The sequence below is a fragment of the Rhinoderma darwinii genome, assembly GCF_050947455.1.
Source record: "Rhinoderma darwinii isolate aRhiDar2 chromosome 5 unlocalized genomic scaffold, aRhiDar2.hap1 SUPER_5_unloc_18, whole genome shotgun sequence".
NCBI lineage: Eukaryota > Metazoa > Chordata > Amphibia > Anura > Rhinodermatidae > Rhinoderma > Rhinoderma darwinii.
The window spans coordinates 18,477-31,730 of record NW_027461774.1 but is presented as its reverse complement, the minus strand read 5'-3'; the positions used below and the strand labels follow the sequence as shown (position 1 = coordinate 31,730).

Here is a 13,254-nt window from a genome sequence, read left to right as displayed (position 1 = left end):
ACTGAGCCTCACCGTCTTATATAAAGTTCAGACGGAACTTTGCACGTGTCATAGTGGAGCCCTCAGGATTCCAGAGCCAGCTTTCTGACATCATAATGGGGCCTCAGAGATAAAAGCCTGGGCCCAGGCAGTGTTGGTCAGTGCTGCTCAGCAGGCAGCACTGGACTGGACTGGATTACAGCTGATACAAGGTGTGAAGGAACAAGGGGTGGCTGTGGGCATGCACTTGCTGCCGCTGCCAGTGTTTATCTGCATGGCAGCAGGGCATTTGGGCGTTGCCAGGAAGGCGTTTTTATGTAGATTCCTCCTCTTTCAGCACTGCATTGTGGTGCAAGCAAAAGAAGCAAATCCTGTCTGGCTTCCTCTCCGGCCTTTATTCACCTCCCGTGTAGCTGTGAGTGTGTGAGCCTGCAGGGCCCCATGGAATTGCCTAGAAGTAGGCTGAATCGCTGCAAGGGCTGAACAGCAGTATCGGGCAGGCTCGGGCAACGCGCGGCCCATTCGGGTTATCGCTTCTCGGCCTTTTGGCTAAGATCAAGTGTAGTATCTGTTCTTATCAGTTTAATATCTGATACGTCCCCTATCTGGGGACCATATATTAAATGGATTTTTAGAACAGGGAGATGGAAATAGAGCTTGCTCTGTCCACTCCACGCATTGACCTGGTATTGCAGTATTTCCAGGACCGGTGCACCCTTTCCTTATGTGTTGACTAAAAGCAGATTCCAAAAGTGTTTTTTGTCTTTGCTATTGTTTCTGTCTTTCTGAAGGGATCTCCCCTTTTAATCCCATTATTTCAACACCTGTTGGACAATGCATGAGTGATAATGAGCTCATTGATTAAATGCAATTAATGAATAGATTGCCACCTCTTGTTGTGTGTCGTCTGTGTTTCTGTGTTTCCGGCATTTCACATTGGAACACCTCATTCACCTTCCTTGTCTTCTCTCCGCCCTCCCTTTTAGGTAAGTTAAAGAGCTGCACCTGATTGATTGATTGATTGATTGATTGATTGATTGATTGATTGATGCAGCACAACAGTCAAATAGTGGAGTGGAGTAGGGGAACAGCAAACAGCCAATAAAGCAGCCCGCCCGCTCGCCTGCCCGCCACAATGGACCTACCTGTGTACACTAGATGGATGTGATGGAATGTACTGTCGTCCCTACATTTCAAGAAGAAGTAAGAATTGCAGTTGCAACAAAGCCTTGCTTGCCTACAAAGAGAGCAGCAATTTGGATTTGTTACTATGTTACCTAGAAGAATAACAAACTGTGCAAGGATGGAGGTTGTAGGAGCAAGGAGAAGTTGTCTGTAAAGTTGGTGGATGCCTATTTTCCATTTTGCAGTCCCTTGTCTCCCTCTTGTGGCCTCCTGGAGGCAACTAGCTGTGCAAAAAAAAGACAGCCTGGCGGCCGGCTGTTGCAGTGTTGCCCTCTCAGGCAACACTGAGTGACTGACTGAGCCTCACCGTCTTATATAAAGTTCAGACGGAACTTTGCACGTGTCATAGTGGAGCCCTCAGGATTCCAGAGCCAGCTTTCTGACATCATAATGGGGCCTCAGAGATAAAAGCCTGGGCCCAGGCAGTGTTGGTCAGTGCTGCTCAGCAGGCAGCACTGGACTGGACTGGATTACAGCTGATACAAGGTGTGAAGGAACAAGGGGTGGCTGTGGGCATGCACTTGCTGCCGCTGCCAGTGTTTATCTGCATGGCAGCAGGGCATTTGGGCGTTGCCAGGAAGGCGTTTTTATGTAGATTCCTCCTCTTTCAGCACTGCATTGTGGTGCAAGCAAAAGAAGCAAATCCTGTCTGGCTTCCTCTCCGGCCTTTATTCACCTCCCGTGTAGCTGTGAGTGTGTGAGCCTGCAGGGCCCCATGGAATTGCCTAGAAGTAGGCTGAATCGCTGCAAGGGCTGAACAGCAGTATCGGGCAGGCTCGGGCAACGCGCGGCCCGTTCGGGTTATCGCTTCTCGGCCTTTTGGCTAAGATCAAGTGTAGTATCTGTTCTTATCAGTTTAATATCTGATACGTCCCCTATCTGGGGACCATATATTAAATGGATTTTTAGAACAGGGAGATGGAAATAGAGCTTGCTCTGTCCACTCCACGCATTGACCTGGTATTGCAGTATTTCCAGGACCGGTGCACCCTTTCCTTATGTGTTGACTAAAAGCAGATTCCAAAAGTGTTTTTTGTCTTTGCTATTGTTTCTGTCTTTCTGAAGGGATCTCCCCTTTTAATCCCATTATTTCAACACCTGTTGGACAATGCATGAGTGATAATGAGCTCATTGATTAAATGCAATTAATGAATAGATTGCCACCTCTTGTTGTGTGTCGTCTGTGTTTCTGTGTTTCCGGCATTTCACATTGGAACACCTCATTCACCTTCCTTGTCTTCTCTCCGCCCTCCCTTTTAGGTAAGTTAAAGAGCTGCACCTGAGCCAGCCACTGATTGATTGATTGATTGATTGATTGATTGATTGATTGATTGATTGATTGATGCAGCACAACAGTCAAATAGTGGAGTGGAGTAGGGGAACAGCAAACAGCCAATAAAGCAGCCCGCCCGCTCGCCTGCCCGCCACAATGGACCTACCTGTGTACACTAGATGGATGTGATGGAATGTACTGTCGTCCCTACATTTCAAGAAGAAGTAAGAATTGCAGTTGCAACAAAGCCTTGCTTGCCTACAAAGAGAGCAGCAATTTGGATTTGTTACTATGTTACCTAGAAGAATAACAAACTGTGCAAGGATGGAGGTTGTAGGAGCAAGGAGAAGTTGTCTGTAAAGTTGGTGGATGCCTATTTTCCATTTTGCAGTCCCTTGTCTCCCTCTTGTGGCCTCCTGGAGGCAACTAGCTGTGCAAAAAAAAGACAGCCTGGCGGCCGGCTGTTGCAGTGTTGCCCTCTCAGGCAACACTGAGTGACTGACTGAGCCTCACCGTCTTATATAAAGTTCAGACGGAACTTTGCACGTGTCATAGTGGAGCCCTCAGGATTCCAGAGCCAGCTTTCTGACATCATAATGGGGCCTCAGAGATAAAAGCCTGGGCCCAGGCAGTGTTGGTCAGTGCTGCTCAGCAGGCAGCACTGGACTGGACTGGATTACAGCTGATACAAGGTGTGAAGGAACAAGGGGTGGCTGTGGGCATGCACTTGCTGCCGCTGCCAGTGTTTATCTGCATGGCAGCAGGGCATTTGGGCGTTGCCAGGAAGGCGTTTTTATGTAGATTCCTCCTCTTTCAGCACTGCATTGTGGTGCAAGCAAAAGAAGCAAATCCTGTCTGGCTTCCTCTCCGGCCTTTATTCACCTCCCGTGTAGCTGTGAGTGTGTGAGCCTGCAGGGCCCCATGGAATTGCCTAGAAGTAGGCTGAATCGCTGCAAGGGCTGAACAGCAGTATCGGGCAGGCTCGGGCAACGCGCGGCCCGTTCGGGTTATCGCTTCTCGGCCTTTTGGCTAAGATCAAGTGTAGTATCTGTTCTTATCAGTTTAATATCTGATACGTCCCCTATCTGGGGACCATATATTAAATGGATTTTTAGAACAGGGAGATGGAAATAGAGCTTGCTCTGTCCACTCCACGCATTGACCTGGTATTGCAGTATTTCCAGGACCGGTGCACCCTTTCCTTATGTGTTGACTAAAAGCAGATTCCAAAAGTGTTTTTTGTCTTTGCTATTGTTTCTGTCTTTCTGAAGGGATCTCCCCTTTTAATCCCATTATTTCAACACCTGTTGGACAATGCATGAGTGATAATGAGCTCATTGATTAAATGCAATTAATGAATAGATTGCCACCTCTTGTTGTGTGTCGTCTGTGTTTCTGTGTTTCCGGCATTTCACATTGGAACACCTCATTCACCTTCCTTGTCTTCTCTCCGCCCTCCCTTTTAGGTAAGTTAAAGAGCTGCACCTGAGCCAGCCACTGATTGATTGCTTGATTGATTGATTGATTGATTGATTGATTGATTGATTGATTGATTGATTGATTGATTGATGCAGCACAACAGTCAAATAGTGGAGTGGAGTAGGGGAACAGCAAACAGCCAATAAAGCAGCCCGCCCGCTCGCCTGCCCGCCACAATGGACCTACCTGTGTACACTAGATGGATGTGATGGAATGTACTGTCGTCCCTACATTTCAAGAAGAAGTAAGAATTGCAGTTGCAACAAAGCCTTGCTTGCCTACAAAGAGAGCAGCAATTTGGATTTGTTACTATGTTACCTAGAAGAATAACAAACTGTGCAAGGATGGAGGTTGTAGGAGCAAGGAGAAGTTGTCTGTAAAGTTGGTGGATGCCTATTTTCCATTTTGCAGTCCCTTGTCTCCCTCTTGTGGCCTCCTGGAGGCAACTAGCTGTGCAAAAAAAAGACAGCCTGGCGGCCGGCTGTTGCAGTGTTGCCCTCTCAGGCAACACTGAGTGACTGACTGAGCCTCACCGTCTTATATAAAGTTCAGACGGAACTTTGCACGTGTCATAGTGGAGCCCTCAGGATTCCAGAGCCAGCTTTCTGACATCATAATGGGGCCTCAGAGATAAAAGCCTGGGCCCAGGCAGTGTTGGTCAGTGCTGCTCAGCAGGCAGCACTGGACTGGACTGGATTACAGCTGATACAAGGTGTGAAGGAACAAGGGGTGGCTGTGGGCATGCACTTGCTGCCACTGCCAGTGTTTATCTGCATGGCAGCAGGGCATTTGGGCGTTGCCAGGAAGGCGTTTTTATGTAGATTCCTCCTCTTTCAGCACTGCATTGTGGTGCAAGCAAAAGAAGCAAATCCTGTCTGGCTTCCTCTCCGGCCTTTATTCACCTCCCGTGTAGCTGTGAGTGTGTGAGCCTGCAGGGCCCCATGGAATTGCCTAGAAGTAGGCTGAATCGCTGCAAGGGCTGAACAGCAGTATCGGGCAGGCTCGGGCAACGCGCGGCCCGTTCGGGTTATCGCTTCTCGGCCTTTTGGCTAAGATCAAGTGTAGTATCTGTTCTTATCAGTTTAATATCTGATACGTCCCCTATCTGGGGACCATATATTAAATGGATTTTTAGAACAGGGAGATGGAAATAGAGCTTGCTCTGTCCACTCCACGCATTGACCTGGTATTGCAGTATTTCCAGGACCGGTGCACCCTTTCCTTATGTTTTGACTAAAAGCAGATTCCAAAAGTGTTTTTTGTCTTTGCTATTGTTTCTGTCTTTCTGAAGGGATCTCCCCTTTTAATCCCATTATTTCAACACCTGTTGGACAATGCATGAGTGATAATGAGCTCATTGATTAAATGCAATTAATGAATAGATTGCCACCTCTTGTTGTGTGTCGTCTGTGTTTCTGTGTTTCCGGCATTTCACATTGGAACACCTCATTCACCTTCCTTGTCTTCTCTCCGCCCTCCCTTTTAGGTAAGTTAAAGAGCTGCACCTGAGCCAGCCACTGATTGATTGATTGATTGATTGATTGATTGATTGATTGATTGATTGATGATGCAGCACAACAGTCAAATAGTGGAGTGGAGTAGGGGAACAGCAAACAGCCAATAAAGCAGCCCGCCCGCTCGCCTGCCCGCCACAATGGACCTACCTGTGTACACTAGATGGATGTGATGGAATGTACTGTCGTCCCTACATTTCAAGAAGAAGTAAGAATTGCAGTTGCAACAAAGCCTTGCTTGCCTACAAAGAGAGCAGCAATTTGGATTTGTTACTATGTTACCTAGAAGAATAACAAACTGTGCAAGGATGGAGGTTGTAGGAGCAAGGAGAAGTTGTCTGTAAAGTTGGTGGATGCCTATTTTCCATTTTGCAGTCCCTTGTCTCCCTCTTGTGGCCTCCTGGAGGCAACTAGCTGTGCAAAAAAAAGACAGCCTGGCGGCCGGCTGCAGTGTTGCCCTCTCAGGCAACACTGAGTGACTGACTGAGCCTCACCGTCTTATATAAAGTTCAGACGGAACTTTGCACGTGTCATAGTGGAGCCCTCAGGATTCCAGAGCCAGCTTTCTGACATCATAATGGGGCCTCAGAGATAAAAGCCTGGGCCCAGGCAGTGTTGGTCAGTGCTGCTCAGCAGGCAGCACTGGACTGGACTGGATTACAGCTGATACAAGGTGTGAAGGAACAAGGGGTGGCTGTGGGCATGCACTTGCTGCCGCTGCCAGTGTTTATCTGCATGGCAGCAGGGCATTTGGGCGTTGCCAGGAAGGCGTTTTTATGTAGATTCCTCCTCTTTCAGCACTGCATTGTGGTGCAAGCAAAAGAAGCAAATCCTGTCTGGCTTCCTCTCCGGCCTTTATTCACCTCCCGTGTAGCTGTGAGTGTGTGAGCCTGCAGGGCCCCATGGAATTGCCTAGAAGTAGGCTGAATCGCTGCAAGGGCTGAACAGCAGTATCGGGCAGGCTCGGGCAACGCGCGGCCCGTTCGGGTTATCGCTTCTTGGCCTTTTGGCTAAGATCAAGTGTAGTATCTGTTCTTATCAGTTTAATATCTGATACGTCCCCTATCTGGGGACCATATATTAAATGGATTTTTAGAACAGGGAGATGGAAATAGAGCTTGCTCTGTCCACTCCACGCATTGACCTGGTATTGCAGTATTTCCAGGACCGGTGCACCCTTTCCTTATGTGTTGACTAAAAGCAGATTCCAAAAGTGTTTTTTGTCTTTGCTATTGTTTCTGTCTTTCTGAAGGGATCTCCCCTTTTAATCCCATTATTTCAACACCTGTTGGACAATGCATGAGTGATAATGAGCTCATTGATTAAATGCAATTAATGAATAGATTGCCACCTCTTGTTGTGTGTCGTCTGTGTTTCTGTGTTTCCGGCATTTCACATTGGAACACCTCATTCACCTTCCTTGTCTTCTCTCCGCCCTCCCTTTTAGGTAAGTTAAAGAGCTGCACCTGAGCCAGCCACTGATTGATTGATTGATTGATTGATTGATTGATTGATTGATTGATGCAGCACAACAGTCAAATAGTGGAGTGGAGTAGGGGAACAGCAAACAGCCAATAAAGCAGCCCGCCCGCTCGCCTGCCCGCCACAATGGACCTACCTGTGTACACTAGATGGATGTGATGGAATGTACTGTCGTCCCTACATTTCAAGAAGAAGTAAGAATTGCAGTTGCAACAAAGCCTTGCTTGCCTACAAAGAGAGCAGCAATTTGGATTTGTTACTATGTTACCTAGAAGAATAACAAACTGTGCAAGGATGGAGGTTGTAGGAGCAAGGAGAAGTTGTCTGTAAAGTTGGTGGATGCCTATTTTCCATTTTGCAGTCCCTTGTCTCCCTCTTGTGGCCTCCTGGAGGCAACTAGCTGTGCAAAAAAAAGACAGCCTGGTGGCCGGCTGTTGCAGTGTTGCCCTCTCAGGCAACACTGAGTGACTGACTGAGCCTCACCGTCTTATATAAAGTTCAGACGGAACTTTGCACGTGTCATAGTGGAGCCCTCAGGATTCCAGAGCCAGCTTTCTGACATCATAATGGGGCCTCAGAGATAAAAGCCTGGGCCCAGGCAGTGTTGGTCAGTGCTGCTCAGCAGGCAGCACTGGACTGGACTGGATTACAGCTGATACAAGGTGTGAAGGAACAAGGGGTGGCTGTGGGCATGCACTTGCTGCCGCTGCCAGTGTTTATCTGCATGGCAGCAGGGCATTTGGGCGTTGCCAGGAAGGCGTTTTTATGTAGATTCCTCCTCTTTCAGCACTGCATTGTGGTGCAAGCAAAAGAAGCAAATCCTGTCTGGCTTCCTCTCCGGCCTTTATTCACCTCCCGTGTAGCTGTGAGTGTGTGAGCCTGCAGGGCCCCATGGAATTGCCTAGAAGTAGGCTGAATCGCTGCAAGGGCTGAACAGCAGTATCGGGCAGGCTCGGGCAACGCGCGGCCCGTTCGGGTTATCGCTTCTCGGCCTTTTGGCTAAGATCAAGTGTAGTATCTGTTCTTATCAGTTTAATATCTGATACGTCCCCTATCTGGGGACCATATATTAAATGGATTTTTAGAACAGGGAGATGGAAATAGAGCTTGCTCTGTCCACTCCACGCATTGACCTGGTATTGCAGTATTTCCAGGACCGGTGCACCCTTTCCTTATGTGTTGACTAAAAGCAGATTCCAAAAGTGTTTTTTGTCTTTGCTATTGTTTCTGTCTTTCTGAAGGGATCTCCCCTTTTAATCCCATTATTTCAACACCTGTTGGACAATGCATGAGTGATAATGAGCTCATTGATTAAATGCAATTAATGAATAGATTGCCACCTCTTGTTGTGTGTCGTCTGTGTTTCTGTGTTTCTGGCATTTCACATTGGAACACCTCATTCACCTTCCTTGTCTTCTCTCCGCCCTCCCTTTTAGGTAAGTTAAAGAGCTGCACCTGAGCCAGCCACTGATTGATTGATTGATTGATTGATTGATTGATTGATTGATTGATTGATTGATTGATGCAGCACAACAGTCAAATAGTGGAGTGGAGTAGGGGAACAGCAAACAGCCAATAAAGCAGCCCGCCCGCTCGCCTGCCCGCCACAATGGACCTACCTGTGTGCACTAGATGGATGTGATGGAATGTACTGTCGTCCCTACATTTCAAGAAGAAGTAAGAATTGCAGTTGCAACAAAGCCTTGCTTGCCTACAAAGAGAGCAGCAATTTGGATTTGTTACTATGTTACCTAGAAGAATAACAAACTGTGCAAGGATGGAGGTTGTAGGAGCAAGGAGAAGTTGTCTGTAAAGTTGGTGGATGCCTATTTTCCATTTTGCAGTCCCTTGTCTCCCTCTTGTGGCCTCCTGGAGGCAACTAGCTGTGCAAAAAAAAGACAGCCTGGCGGCCGGCTGTTGCAGTGTTGCCCTCTCAGGCAACACTGAGTGACTGACTGAGCCTCACCGTCTTATATAAAGTTCAGACGGAACTTTGCACGTGTCATAGTGGAGCCCTCAGGATTCCAGAGCCAGCTTTCTGACATCATAATGGGGCCTCAGAGATAAAAGCCTGGGCCCAGGCAGTGTTGGTCAGTGCTGCTCAGCAGGCAGCACTGGACTGGACTGGATTACAGCTGATACAAGGTGTGAAGGAACAAGGGGTGGCTGTGGGCATGCACTTGCTGCCGCTGCCAGTGTTTATCTGCATGGCAGCAGGGCATTTGGGCGTTGCCAGGAAGGCGTTTTTATGTAGATTCCTCCTCTTTCAGCACTGCATTGTGGTGCAAGCAAAAGAAGCAAATCCTGTCTGGCTTCCTCTCCGGCCTTTATTCACCTCCCGTGTAGCTGTGAGTGTGTGAGCCTGCAGGGCCCCATGGAATTGCCTAGAAGTAGGCTGAATCGCTGCAAGGGCTGAACAGCAGTATCGGGCAGGCTCGGGCAACGCGCGGCCCGTTCGGGTTATCGCTTCTCGGCCTTTTGGCTAAGATCAAGTGTAGTATCTGTTCTTATCAGTTTAATATCTGATACGTCCCCTATCTGGGGACCATATATTAAATGGATTTTTAGAACAGGGAGATGGAAATAGAGCTTGCTCTGTCCACTCCACGCATTGACCTGGTATTGCAGTATTTCCAGGACCGGTGCACCCTTTCCTTATGTGTTGACTAAAAGCAGATTCCAAAAGTGTTTTTTGTCTTTGCTATTGTTTCTGTCTTTCTGAAGGGATCTCCCCTTTTAATCCCATTATTTCAACACCTGTTGGACAATGCATGAGTGATAATGAGCTCATTGATTAAATGCAATTAATGAATAGATTGCCACCTCTTGTTGTGTGTCGTCTGTGTTTCTGTGTTTCCGGCATTTCACATTGGAACACCTCATTCACCTTCCTTGTCTTCTCTCCGCCCTCCCTTTTAGGTAAGTTAAAGAGCTGCACCTGAGCCAGCCACTGATTGATTGATTGATTGATTGATTGATTGATTGATTGATTGATTGATTGATGCAGCACAACAGTCAAATAGTGGAGTGGAGTAGGGGAACAGCAAACAGCCAATAAAGCAGCCCGCCCGCTCGCCTGCCCGCCACAATGGACCTACCTGTGTACACTAGATGGATGTGATGGAATGTACTGTCGTCCCTACATTTCAAGAAGAAGTAAGAATTGCAGTTGCAACAAAGCCTTGCTTGCCTACAAAGAGAGCAGCAATTTGGATTTGTTACTATGTTACCTAGAAGAATAACAAACTGTGCAAGGATGGAGGTTGTAGGAGCAAGGAGAAGTTGTCTGTAAAGTTGGTGGATGCCTATTTTCCATTTTGCAGTCCCTTGTCTCCCTCTTGTGGCCTCCTGGAGGCAACTAGCTGTGCAAAAAAAAGACAGCCTGGCGGCCGGCTGTTGCAGTGTTGCCGCCCTCTCAGGCAACACTGAGTGACTGACTGAGCCTCACCGTCTTATATAAAGTTCAGACGGAACTTTGCACGTGTCATAGTGGAGCCCTCAGGATTCCAGAGCCAGCTTTCTGACATCATAATGGGGCCTCAGAGATAAAAGCCTGGGCCCAGGCAGTGTTGGTCAGTGCTGCTCAGCAGGCAGCACTGGACTGGACTGGATTACAGCTGATACAAGGTGTGAAGGAACAAGGGGTGGCTGTGGGCATGCACTTGCTGCCGCTGCCAGTGTTTATCTGCATGGCAGCAGGGCATTTGGGCGTTGCCAGGAAGGCGTTTTTATGTAGATTCCTCCTCTTTCAGCACTGCATTGTGGTGCAAGCAAAAGAAGCAAATCCTGTCTGGCTTCCTCTCCGGCCTTTATTCACCTCCCGTGTAGCTGTGAGTGTGTGAGCCTGCAGGGCCCCATGGAATTGCCTAGAAGTAGGCTGAATCGCTGCAAGGGCTGAACAGCAGTATCGGGCAGGCTCGGGCAACGCGCGGCCCGTTCGGGTTATCGCTTCTCGGCCTTTTGGCTAAGATCAAGTGTAGTATCTGTTCTTATCAGTTTAATATCTGATACGTCCCCTATCTGGGGACCATATATTAAATGGATTTTTAGAACAGGGAGATGGAAATAGAGCTTGCTCTGTCCACTCCACGCATTGACCTGGTATTGCAGTATTTCCAGGACCGGTGCACCCTTTCCTTATGTGTTGACTAAAAGCAGATTCCAAAAGTGTTTTTTGTCTTTGCTATTGTTTCTGTCTTTCTGAAGGGATCTCCCCTTTTAATCCCATTATTTCAACACCTGTTGGACAATGCATGAGTGATAATGAGCTCATTGATTAAATGCAATTAATGAATAGATTGCCACCTCTTGTTGTGTGTCGTCTGTGTTTCTGTGTTTCCGGCATTTCACATTGGAACACCTCATTCACCTTCCTTGTCTTCTCTCCGCCCTCCCTTTTAGGTAAGTTAAAGAGCTGCACCTGAGCCAGCCACTGATTGATTGATTGATTGATTGATTGATTGATTGATTGATTGATTGATTGATGCAGCACAACAGTCAAATAGTGGAGTGGAGTAGGGGAACAGCAAACAGCCAATAAAGCAGCCCGCCCGCTCGCCTGCCCGCCACAATGGACCTACCTGTGTACACTAGATGGATGTGATGGAATGTACTGTCGTCCCTACATTTCAAGAAGAAGTAAGAATTGCAGTTGCAACAAAGCCTTGCTTGCCTACAAAGAGAGCAGCAATTTGGATTTGTTACTATGTTACCTAGAAGAATAACAAACTGTGCAAGGATGGAGGTTGTAGGAGCAAGGAGAAGTTGTCTGTAAAGTTGGTGGATGCCTATTTTCCATTTTGCAGTCCCTTGTCTCCCTCTTGTGGCCTCCTGGAGGCAACTAGCTGTGCAAAAAAAAGACAGCCTGGCGGCCGGCTGTTGCAGTGTTGCCCTCTCAGGCAACACTGAGTGACTGACTGAGCCTCACCGTCTTATATAAAGTTCAGACGGAACTTTGCATGTGTCATAGTGGAGCCCTCAGGATTCCAGAGCCAGCTTTCTGACATCATAATGGGGCCTCAGAGATAAAAGCCTGGGCCCAGGCAGTGTTGGTCAGTGCTGCTCAGCAGGCAGCACTGGACTGGACTGGATTACAGCTGATACAAGGTGTGAAGGAACAAGGGGTGGCTGTGGGCATGCACTTGCTGCCGCTGCCAGTGTTTATCTGCATGGCAGCAGGGCATTTGGGCGTTGCCAGGAAGGCGTTTTTATGTAGATTCCTCCTCTTTCAGCACTGCATTGTGGTGCAAGCAAAAGAAGCAAATCCTGTCTGGCTTCCTCTCCGGCCTTTATTCACCTCCCGTGTAGCTGTGAGTGTGTGAGCCTGCAGGGCCCCATGGAATTGCCTAGAAGTAGGCTGAATCGCTGCAAGGGCTGAACAGCAGTATCGGGCAGGCTCGGGCAACGCGCGGCCCGTTCGGGTTATCGCTTCTCGGCCTTTTGGCTAAGATCAAGTGTAGTATCTGTTCTTATCAGTTTAATATCTGATACGTCCCCTATCTGGGGACCATATATTAAATGGATTTTTAGAACAGGGAGATGGAAATAGAGCTTGCTCTGTCCACTCCACGCATTGACCTGGTATTGCAGTATTTCCAGGACCGGTGCACCCTTTCCTTATGTGTTGACTAAAAGCAGATTCCAAAAGTGTTTTTTGTCTTTGCTATTGTTTCTGTCTTTCTGAAGGGATCTCCCCTTTTAATCCCATTATTTCAACACCTGTTGGACAATGCATGAGTGATAATGAGCTCATTGATTAAATGCAATTAATGAATAGATTGCCACCTCTTGTTGTGTGTCGTCTGTGTTTCTGTGTTTCCGGCATTTCACATTGGAACACCTCATTCACCTTCCTTGTCTTCTCTCCGCCCTCCCTTTTAGGTAAGTTAAAGAGCTGCACCTGAGCCAGCCACTGATTGATTGATTGATTGATTGATTGATTGATTGATTGATTGATTGATTGATTGATGCAGCACAACAGTCAAATAGTGGAGTGGAGTAGGGGAACAGCAAACAGCCAATAAAGCAGCCCGCCCGCTCGCCTGCCCGCCACAATGGACCTACCTGTGTACACTAGATGGATGTGATGGAATGTACTGTCGTCCCTACATTTCAAGAAGAAGTAAGAATTGCAGTTGCAACAAAGCCTTGCTTGCCTACAAAGAGAGCAGCAATTTGGATTTGTTACTATGTTACCTAGAAGAATAACAAACTGTGCAAGGATGGAGGTTGTAGGAGCAAGGAGAAGTTGTCTGTAAAGTTGGTGGATGCCTATTTTCCATTTTGCAGTCCCTTGTCTCCCTCTTGTGGCCTCCTGGAGGCAACTAGCTGTGCAAAAAAAAG

At 47.7% G+C, this 13,254-nt stretch overlaps 9 non-coding genes across 9 annotated transcripts; all 9 read left to right on the top strand.

Moving 5' to 3' along the window:
• The first annotated feature begins 508 nt into the window (after positions 1-508).
• LOC142686633 (U2 spliceosomal RNA) lies at positions 509-699 on the top strand. Its single transcript, XR_012855958.1, has one exon. It is a non-coding gene; the product is annotated as a U2 spliceosomal RNA (small nuclear RNA).
• Positions 700-1,967: 1,268 nt separating this feature from the next.
• LOC142686621 (U2 spliceosomal RNA) lies at positions 1,968-2,158 on the top strand. The gene has a single exon (XR_012855947.1). It is a non-coding gene; the product is annotated as a U2 spliceosomal RNA (small nuclear RNA).
• Positions 2,159-3,446: 1,288 nt separating this feature from the next.
• On the top strand, positions 3,447-3,637 carry LOC142686608 (U2 spliceosomal RNA). The gene has a single exon (XR_012855936.1). It is a non-coding gene; the product is annotated as a U2 spliceosomal RNA (small nuclear RNA).
• Positions 3,638-4,945: 1,308 nt separating this feature from the next.
• Positions 4,946-5,136, top strand: LOC142686595 (U2 spliceosomal RNA). The gene has a single exon (XR_012855924.1). It is a non-coding gene; the product is annotated as a U2 spliceosomal RNA (small nuclear RNA).
• A 1,284-nt stretch (positions 5,137-6,420) lies between these two features.
• On the top strand, positions 6,421-6,611 carry LOC142686678 (U2 spliceosomal RNA). Its single transcript, XR_012855998.1, has one exon. It is a non-coding gene; the product is annotated as a U2 spliceosomal RNA (small nuclear RNA).
• Positions 6,612-7,891: 1,280 nt separating this feature from the next.
• LOC142686583 (U2 spliceosomal RNA) lies at positions 7,892-8,082 on the top strand. The gene has a single exon (XR_012855913.1). It is a non-coding gene; the product is annotated as a U2 spliceosomal RNA (small nuclear RNA).
• Positions 8,083-9,374: 1,292 nt separating this feature from the next.
• LOC142686571 (U2 spliceosomal RNA) lies at positions 9,375-9,565 on the top strand. The gene has a single exon (XR_012855902.1). It is a non-coding gene; the product is annotated as a U2 spliceosomal RNA (small nuclear RNA).
• A 1,291-nt stretch (positions 9,566-10,856) lies between these two features.
• LOC142686559 (U2 spliceosomal RNA) lies at positions 10,857-11,047 on the top strand. The gene has a single exon (XR_012855891.1). It is a non-coding gene; the product is annotated as a U2 spliceosomal RNA (small nuclear RNA).
• A 1,288-nt stretch (positions 11,048-12,335) lies between these two features.
• On the top strand, positions 12,336-12,526 carry LOC142686547 (U2 spliceosomal RNA). The gene has a single exon (XR_012855880.1). It is a non-coding gene; the product is annotated as a U2 spliceosomal RNA (small nuclear RNA).
• The last annotated feature ends 728 nt before the right edge of the window (positions 12,527-13,254 follow it).